We start from the raw sequence: 9,547 nt of genomic DNA on the forward strand, positions 1-9,547 counted from the left end.
GTTCGAAACATAAAAAGCCTTATATGTTCATGCCTTGCGTGTATACGAGAGGTAAGAGGCAGCGCTCAAAATGCCTTTGAGACATAGTTTCCACGCAGACCTGCGAGACATCGATAGAACGCCTCACGCAACCCTTAGTTCGAGACATCGTTTCTTCGCGCAGCGATCTCTCGTTCGAACCGACCTCTCGAGGCATCTCTCGCGATCTCTCGAACACCTCTCGTGATCTCTCGAACATCTCGAGATTTCTCAAATAACCCAAAAGCATCTCTACCAAACTCAATAATATTTACTACTCCACAACTCCAAATATTATTTGGGCTTTCATGGTAGACATCTGAACCATTAATCTCCATTACTATATAAATATCCAACAGTCCTCCTCTATTTATATAGTAACAATTAATATTGTACCAAGATAAATCCAAAACTCATGCATAAATGAAAGTGTCTTAAAGATTGAACTTTCACATAGTATAATACGCGATACATCAATTCGGATTGCAGTGGTGGACGAGCCTTGAACCACGCAGTCTCTTTGAAGAAATGTAGGTAAAATACACACAAGTTTTACAGTCACAATAACTCAATAAACTTGACACTATTAGAGGCCATGTGTCCGTATCCTTTCATGAACATATCCAAGCCAAACCCAAAGCTCTTTGAAGCGGCCACACCTCATGTTCATATAGGCTAATCTTTTATATCATGCCCTGCACCAAGCATTTTCTCAAAAGATTAGTTAAGAGTAAAACTCATCCCTACAACAATGCAGTCCAAGTACTGACTTTAGGGATACCTTTTATTTAGTACTTGCAGCCGATTAATGAAGTACTCATCAACATTGAACTCAAGACCTAACGTTATAACTTAGGCGTGAGTTGTGCTTTCCTTCACCTCTCGACTAGACGCGGGTTTTAAACCTATCCCTTCCGATGTTTTCAACACCATGTCCCTTGCTAAGGCTTTAGTAAACGGATCCGCTAAATTGAACCGGGACCGTACAAAGTCAAGTGCTACAACACCATTAATTAGGAGCTCCCGCACATAGCTATGTCGCATGCCTATGTGCCTTGACTTGCCATTATAAACATTGTTATATGCTTTGGCCAGTGTAGTAGCGCTGTCACAATGTACTAAAATTGGTGACATCGGTTTCGGCCAAATTGGAATTTCCATAATTAAATTCCTTAGCCACTCCGCTTCTTTGCATGCAGAAGCTAATGCAATAAATTCAGATGCCATAGTTGAATCAGAAATAGAACTTTGCTTTTTAGAAGCCCAGGAAATTGCACCTCCTCCAAGCAGAAATACCCATCCACTAGTTGAGGAATAATCTTCCTGATTTGATATCCAACTAGCATCAGAATATCCTTCTAGGATGGAAATATCTTTTGAATATACCAAACCATAATTAATGGTTTTATTCAAAATATTTCAATATTCTTTTTAATGCTATCCAATGCATTGCACTAGGATTACTAGTGTATCTACTCATCTTACCTACTGCAAATGCAATATCGGGACGAGTACTTGTCATTGCATACATTAGACATCCTATCACTTTAGAATACTCCAACTGAGAAACCGGATCACCTTCATTTGGAATTAATTTCAATGAAGGATCCGTAGGAGTAGAAACTGGAGAACCAGTCAAGTGACTAAATCTTTTTACTACTTTCTCAATATAATGAGATTGTGTTAATCTAACACCACCCTGTACTTTAGTTATTTTTATTCCAAGAATAACTTCTGCTTCACCCAAATCTTTCATGGAGAAATTCGAACTAAGAAACTCTTTAATTTCCTTAACCTTTTCCAGACTAGTTCCAAAAATTAACATGTCATCTACATACAAGCAAATAATGACCCCTTGTCTTTGGTCGTTAAATTTACTGTAGATGCATTTATCAGACTGATTTATTTTGTACCCATTAGCCAGCACCACTTGATCAAACCGATCATGCCATTGCTTAGGGGCCTGTTTTAAGCCATAAAGTGACTTAATTAATTTGCAAACTTTATGCTCTTGTCCTGCAACCACGAAACCTTCCGGTTGCTTCATGTAAACTTCCTCCTCTAATTCACCATTTAAGAATGCAGTCTTCACATCCATTTGATGAATTACTAGATTGTGTATAGCCGAAATGGCAATTAACAATCTAATAGTAGCAATCCTTGCTACTGGCGCATAAGTGTCAAAGAAGTCAACTCCTTCTTTTTGTTTAAAGCCTTGAGCGACAAGCCTGGCCTTAAATTTGTCGATTGAACCATCAACTTTCATTTTCTTTTTGAAAATCCACTTGCACCCTATGGGTTTACAACCATCTGGTGGATCAGTTAAAATCCACGTATTATTTCCCATTATGGAATCCATCTCATCATTAATTGCTTCTTGCCAGAAAGCAACGTCATGAGAAGTTACAGCTTCCTCAAAAGTCTTAGGATCATCTTCTATATTGAAATATAGATTTTTAGTCTGTGTGGACTCCCTTGATCCTTCAATTAAATACATTTGGAAATCTGGACCAAATGTTTTTATCTTTCGTGCTCTTTTACTTTTTCTAAGTTCTGGTTCCTTTGACACTGCATGATCATGAATTTGATCATCAACTTTGAACCCACTAGAACTAGGAATTAAATCCTGAGTTCTATTTATTAATGAGAATCTATTTTCATCAAAAATAGCATCCCGGGACTCTATTACGGTATGAACCGAAACAAAGTCATTTGGTTCTATAACATAGAACCGGTATGCTTTACTGTGTACTGCATATCCTATAAAAATAGAATCAATGCCTTTTTCTCCCAGAGCCTTTCGTTTAGGATCGGGCAGCCGTACCACGGCCCTACATCCCCATATTTTCAAATAATTTAAATGGGGTTTTCTGTTGTGCCAAAGTTCATAGGGTGTCACCCTATTTCTTTTATTTGGAACTCTATTGAGTACATAACATGCAGTCAACATGGCTTCTCCCCAGAAACCTTCACTCAGACCGGAAACTGATAACATGCAGTTTACCATTTCCTTGAGAGCTCTATTTTTCCTTTCTGCTACACCATTTTGTTGTGGTGTGTAGGGTGCTGTGGTCTCATGAATGATACCCACAGATTGGAAAAATGTCGGGTCATAATACTCACCACCCCTGTCAGTACGTAAAATTTTTACTAACTGACTAGTTTGCAATTCCACCTCCAATTTAAATATTTTAAATTTTTCTAAGGCTTCATCCTTAGAGTGCAGGAGGTACACATAGCAGTATCTTGAATAGTCATCAATAAAGGTGACAACATATTTTTTATTTCCCAGTGAAGGGGTGCTATGAAAATCACACAAGTCACTGTGCACCAATTCAAGTAAAATTGAATTCCTAGTTATACTAGGAAAGGAATTCCTAGTTATTTTATTTAACATGCATGCAGTGCATGGTTCTTTGTTTAATTCCAATGATGGAATTAATCCATCTTTTGCCATGTCAAATAAACGTACATAATTTACGTGACATAACCGTGAATGCCATAAAGATGATGAACCCACTGTGTAAACACAACCATCAACTTTACTAATATTCAACTTAAACATATTACAACAAAGAAATCCTTGGCCTACAAACGTACCGGCCTTGGACAAAATAAAACGGTCTGCTTCAAATACAAGTTTAAAACCACACTTGTTTAATACAATGCCAGAAACTAAATTTTTCCTAACATCTGGGGCATGATACACATCTGTGAGCGTCAATTTCTTTCCAGAAGTAAGCAACAACTCAACTTGTCCAATCCCTTTCACCTTCACCATGGAATCATTTCCCATGTACAGGCTTGGACCATTTTCCAGACTCTTATAAACCTTATAAAGATTTATATCTTTGCAGACATGTCTGGTTGCCCCAGTGTCAATCCACCACGAGTCATCAGTCTGCATGACACAAATTTCATATATCATAGCAATGAAATTTTCAATACTATCAGAAACAAGATTAATAAATTTACCTTGTTTCCACTGGCCACTTACTTGGCCATGATCACCAGAAGATTTACCTTCCATTTGTGCCTTTCTTTTCTTCCAAACTTCACAGTCTTTTTTAAAGTGTGGACCGTTGCACACCCAGCATTTCACATATGCCTTCCCGTTTCCTTTTCCATTCTTCTTGAACTTAGAAGATTTGGGAACCTTTAACGGTTTTCCTTTCCCTTTGCGGTTCCCATTTGGTTTGCCTTCATCAACAAGGTTGACGGTAGAACCCGAGGCCCTGGTGTCCCTTGCACCGCCCTTGTTCTTACTTTCCTTCTGTCTGATCCCTTCCTCAACATACAGGTGGGCACCAAGTTGCTCCATGGTAATTTCTTCCTTCCTTTGCATCAAGGAACGATGTACCTTTTTCCATGAAGGTGGCAACTTGTCTATGATACTGGCAATGGCAATGGAGTCATCCATATTCATGCCATGTTGCCTTATCTGTCCAAGGATCCTGACAATCTCATGGAATTGTTCCATGACAGAACGATTGTCCACCATTTTGAATTCATTGAATTCACTTACCAGGAATTTCTTGCTAGAGGCATCCTCAGATATATATTTTGCCTCAAGCACATCCCACAGGTCCTTAGAGGTTTCCTCATATTGATAAATATCAAAGAGGGTGTCAGACATACCGTTCAGAATATGGCCACGGCAGGCGAGATCATCATTTTCCCACTTGAGCCGGCGACGGGTTGCTTCAAGCGTCTCATCCTCTTGCTCCACTGGCTTCGGGGTGCTCAGAACATATGCCACGTTCAGGGCTGCAAGGAGGAACTTCATCTTCTTTTGCCATCTACGAAAGCCCACGCCTTCAAAGTGCTCCAACTTTGGGATGTTGACAACAAAGTCAAGGAACCCAGAATTCATCATTCCTCAGAAATGGAATTTAAAAGCTTATAGATTGTTGGAAAAAAAAAATTCGGATAAGAGGAGAAAACAGGAGAGGAAATGAGATCTTCAGGCGTGATATCACTTTCCTATAAGCTTTTAATCTTTCCTCTTCAAAAGCAACGAGGTAACAAGATTAAATCTTATGGGATACAAGAAGATGAAAACAAAGTTCTTAGGTTGCTTTGATAAGAACTTACTGGAGAATTATTGAACTGTGATATATCAAGATATCATGCAAAATAATTGCGTATTTGATCAGATGACACTCCTAGAATTTATAGAGATAAATTCTAACTGTTAGGAGCAGTTACTGGAAGTTTATACAAGTTTAAAAACTGACTTCCAAAGATATATATATATGAAATATATTCTTTTGGATTTCACCATTCTGGTTCAGACAGTTACGTACACACATGTGGAATATAATTTTAAATTATATTCACATGTTAATATCTCCAAACTGATTTTGGATAAGTATACGTAGGATAAACTTAGAGTGCATGTAATATATAATTCAAACAATTATATAAACACTTTAATATTTCAAAGTGAAAAACACATGCAGACTAGTAAACTCACTGCCTCATTCGAGAGGTAAAAGTCCCTCACGTAACACATTTCAAAACAATGCATGCAAATATACTTCAAACTATTACCTTCATATTTTAATATCTCATATGCATGTGAACATGCAAAACAGGACATATTAAAATACACAAGTGCATGCATAAAACAAAAGAAAGAATGCAAAGTGAAATGTTCAAGCTTGTTCGAGAGGTACATGTTCGAGACATAAAAAGCCTTATATGTTCATGCCTTGCGTGTATACGAGAGGTAAGAGGCAGCGCTCAAAATGCCTTTGAGACATAGTTTCCACGCAGACCTGCGAGACATCGATAGAACGACTCACGCAACCCTTAGTTCGAGACATCGTTTCTTCGCGAACCGATCTCTCGTGCGAACCGACCTCTCGAGGCATCTCTCGCGATCTCTCGAACACCTCTCGTGATCTCTCGAACATCTCTCGTGATCTCTCGAACATCTCGAGATTTCTCAAATAACCCAAAATCATCTCTACCAAACTCAATAATATTTACTACTCCACAACTCCAAATATTATTTGGGCTTTCATGGTAGACATCTGAACCATTAATCTCCATTACTATATAAATATCCAACAGATCATCAGCCGAATTTCTTTTTGTTGGATCATATGTTTCAGGTTTCTAATTTTGATGAGGAAGCAAATAAGGCCTATCCCAACGTGTTTGGTTAAATACAAGGTCATGAAGTGCTCAAATACAACTCAGCACTTCATGTCAGCCCACTCCATTATGTTTGCCACATTCCAAAGAGCTATAAAAGCTTTCCTATTTTAACAGCCAATTCATCCTAAGAAACTAAGAAAGTAAGAAGTGTCTTTAACCAGTTGTGAAATAAAAGAAATGATCATTTCATATTTGGACCGACCACCTATCATTATAAATACAATAGCAGATTTTTATTTTATTTTTTAAGATTCAGAACAGCAAATGCAGATGGTTTTTTTTTTTTTTCAGAAAAATATAAAATAAAAAATAAAATAAAATTCATGTTCAAATTTGAAATATTTTCATATATATATATATATATATATATATATATATATATATATATATATATATNGCCCTGTTTGATCAGATGACACTCCCAGAATTTATAGAGATAAATTCTAACTGTTAGGAGCAGTTACTGGAAGTTTATACAAGTTTAAAAACTGACTTCCAAAGATATATATATATGAAATATATTCTTTTGGATTTCACCATTCTGGTTCAGACAGTTACGTACACACATGTGGAATATAATTTTAAATTATATTCACATGTTAATATCTCCAAACTGATTTTGGATAAGTATACGTAGGATAAACTTAGAGTGCATGTAATATATAATTCAAACAATTATATAAACACTTTAATATTTCAAAGTGAAAAACACATGCAGACTAGTAAACTCACTGCCTCATTCGAGAGGTAAAAGTCCCTCACGTAACACATTTCAAAACAATGCATGCAAATATACTTCAAACTATTACCTTCATATTTTAATATCTCATATGCATGTGAACATGCAAAACAGGACATATTAAAATACACAAGTGCATGCATAAAACAAAAGAAAGAATGCAAAGTGAAATGTTCAAGCTTGTTCGAGAGGTACATGTTCGAGACATAAAAAGCCTTATATGTTCATGCCTTGCGTGTATACGAGAGGTAAGAGGCAGCGCTCAAAATGCCTTTGAGACATAGTTTCCACGCAGACCTGCGAGACATCGATAGAACGACTCACGCAACCCTTAGTTCGAGACATCGTTTCTTCGCGAACCGATCTCTCGTGCGAACCGACCTCTCGAGGCATCTCTCGCGATCTCTCGAACACCTCTCGTGATCTCTCGAACATCTCTCGTGATCTCTCGAACATCTCGAGATTTCTCAAATAACCCAAAATCATCTCTACCAAACTCAATAATATTTACTACTCCACAACTCCAAATATTATTTGGGCTTTCATGGTAGACATCTGAACCATTAATCTCCATTACTATATAAATATCCAACAGATCATCAGCCGAATTTCTTTTTGTTGGATCATATGTTTCAGGTTTCTAATTTTGATGAGGAAGCAAATAAGGCCTATCCCAACGTGTTTGGTTAAATACAAGGTCATGAAGTGCTCAAATACAACTCAGCACTTCATGTCAGCCCACTCCATTATGTTTGCCACATTCCAAAGAGCTATAAAAGCTTTCCTATTTTAACAGCCAATTCATCCTAAGAAACTAAGAAAGTAAGAAGTGTCTTTAACCAGTTGTGAAATAAAAGAAATGATCATTTCATATTTGGACCGACCACCTATCATTATAAATACAATAGCAGATTTTTATTTTATTTTTTAAGATTCAGAACAGCAAATGCAGATGGTTTTTTTTTTTTTTCAGAAAAATATAAAATAAAAAATAAAATAAAATTCATGTTCAAATTTGAAATATTTTCATATATATATATATATATATATATATATATATATATATATATATATATATGATGGTCCTGATCAAATCATGGCCGGGTAATAAGTCTAGCGGGTGAATATAGTTATTAACGGTTCAAAACTTTTTCAAATATTTTTTAGATTAGTTAGAATCTTAGACTAAATACATTAATCTCTCAGCAATACATTTATAAGCAATGTTAAAATTTGAACTAAGTAGTCTTGAAAATATTCGTATTTAAAAAAAAAATTTGTAGTGGAAAATTTACTAGCACACTTGTGAGTTGTATGCTTGGAAAATCTTTGATATGGAGTGTAGCGCAATAAGTAAATATAAACTAAAATAAAAAAAAAATTAAATTAAGGGAGGTAGGGGGTTTATAGTGATGCAAAGATTGTGTAATTGATCATCTAATGTACTATTCTTCTTTTCACTCGGAGAAAATTCACTCCTAACCACAAATTATAAGTGAACCAATTCAAAATTGTAGTTTGATCACCAAGTCGACCATAAATTTGTTAGACTTTTCACAAGTTCTCATCACACTTATTATTCCTCTTTCTAGGTTCGTAGAGTTGTCTTCAAAACATTTTCACCACAAGTGATTTGATAGATCCTCCAACTCAATCTAGACTCAATTTGATATTGATAAATACTCTTAGGATTTTTTGAGTCTTGGAATCTTTACGACTAGATTTTCTTGACTTGAGCTTGAAGATTGATTAAATATGAGTGTTGACAAATTCAAACTAATGTTGCTTGGAATATTTTAATCCAACTTATTCTAGGGATTTTTTTTTTCTTTTAATTAGCTCTGAGAGCTTCTCGAACACAACTCTTAAAGCACTCCACCATTCTCCTTCTTCATATATTGCCTCCCCGACGACGTCAATCATCCGTCGCTAAGATTGCTGTTGAGCCATCGTCGCCGGTCAAAGACGTCAAGCGCCTCTCTGTCAGCGTTCTCCTTCTTCGTACAGCAGAGTAGCAAGTCACTAACGTCGGTTCTCCATCGCACAACAACTCAATGGTAGCTAGTTCTCCTTCGTACAACAACTCAAAGGTCACCGGCATCAATTCGTAGAATCTTCTTACTACTTGGGGCTTAGGTAATTTCACTAAATATTAGGTTAAAATAATCCTAATCTATTTTCTAGATAGGAAAGGAAATTTTGGAGTTCTAAAATCCTATTTTGTTTACACAACTTTGTATTATTAAAATCTAATTACACATTATTCCTAATTATATATATATGGTCTGGTTCAGGTGCGAACTGCCCTTCCCGTACAAACGTGCTAACTAAAGAAATGCATCGCAATTTTTACATGAATACACGACACTACTCCAGAATGCATGGAGCGATGCACTATATCTTCTCCATGAATGCACCACATAGTGTTCGGAAATGCACAATTAGGGGTAGGGAAGTTATGAGGGTATTTTTGTGCATTTTCATTGTTGTGCATTTTCCTAACACTAGTGGTGTATACCGCACTGATCGCACGGGAAGACGTGACCACATTTGAGCAGATTTATATATATATATATATATATATATATATATATATATATATATATATATATATATATATATATA

The sequence above is a fragment of the Ipomoea triloba genome, chromosome 9, assembly GCF_003576645.1.
Source record: "Ipomoea triloba cultivar NCNSP0323 chromosome 9, ASM357664v1".
In the NCBI taxonomy this organism is placed as follows: Eukaryota; Viridiplantae; Streptophyta; class Magnoliopsida; order Solanales; family Convolvulaceae; genus Ipomoea; species Ipomoea triloba.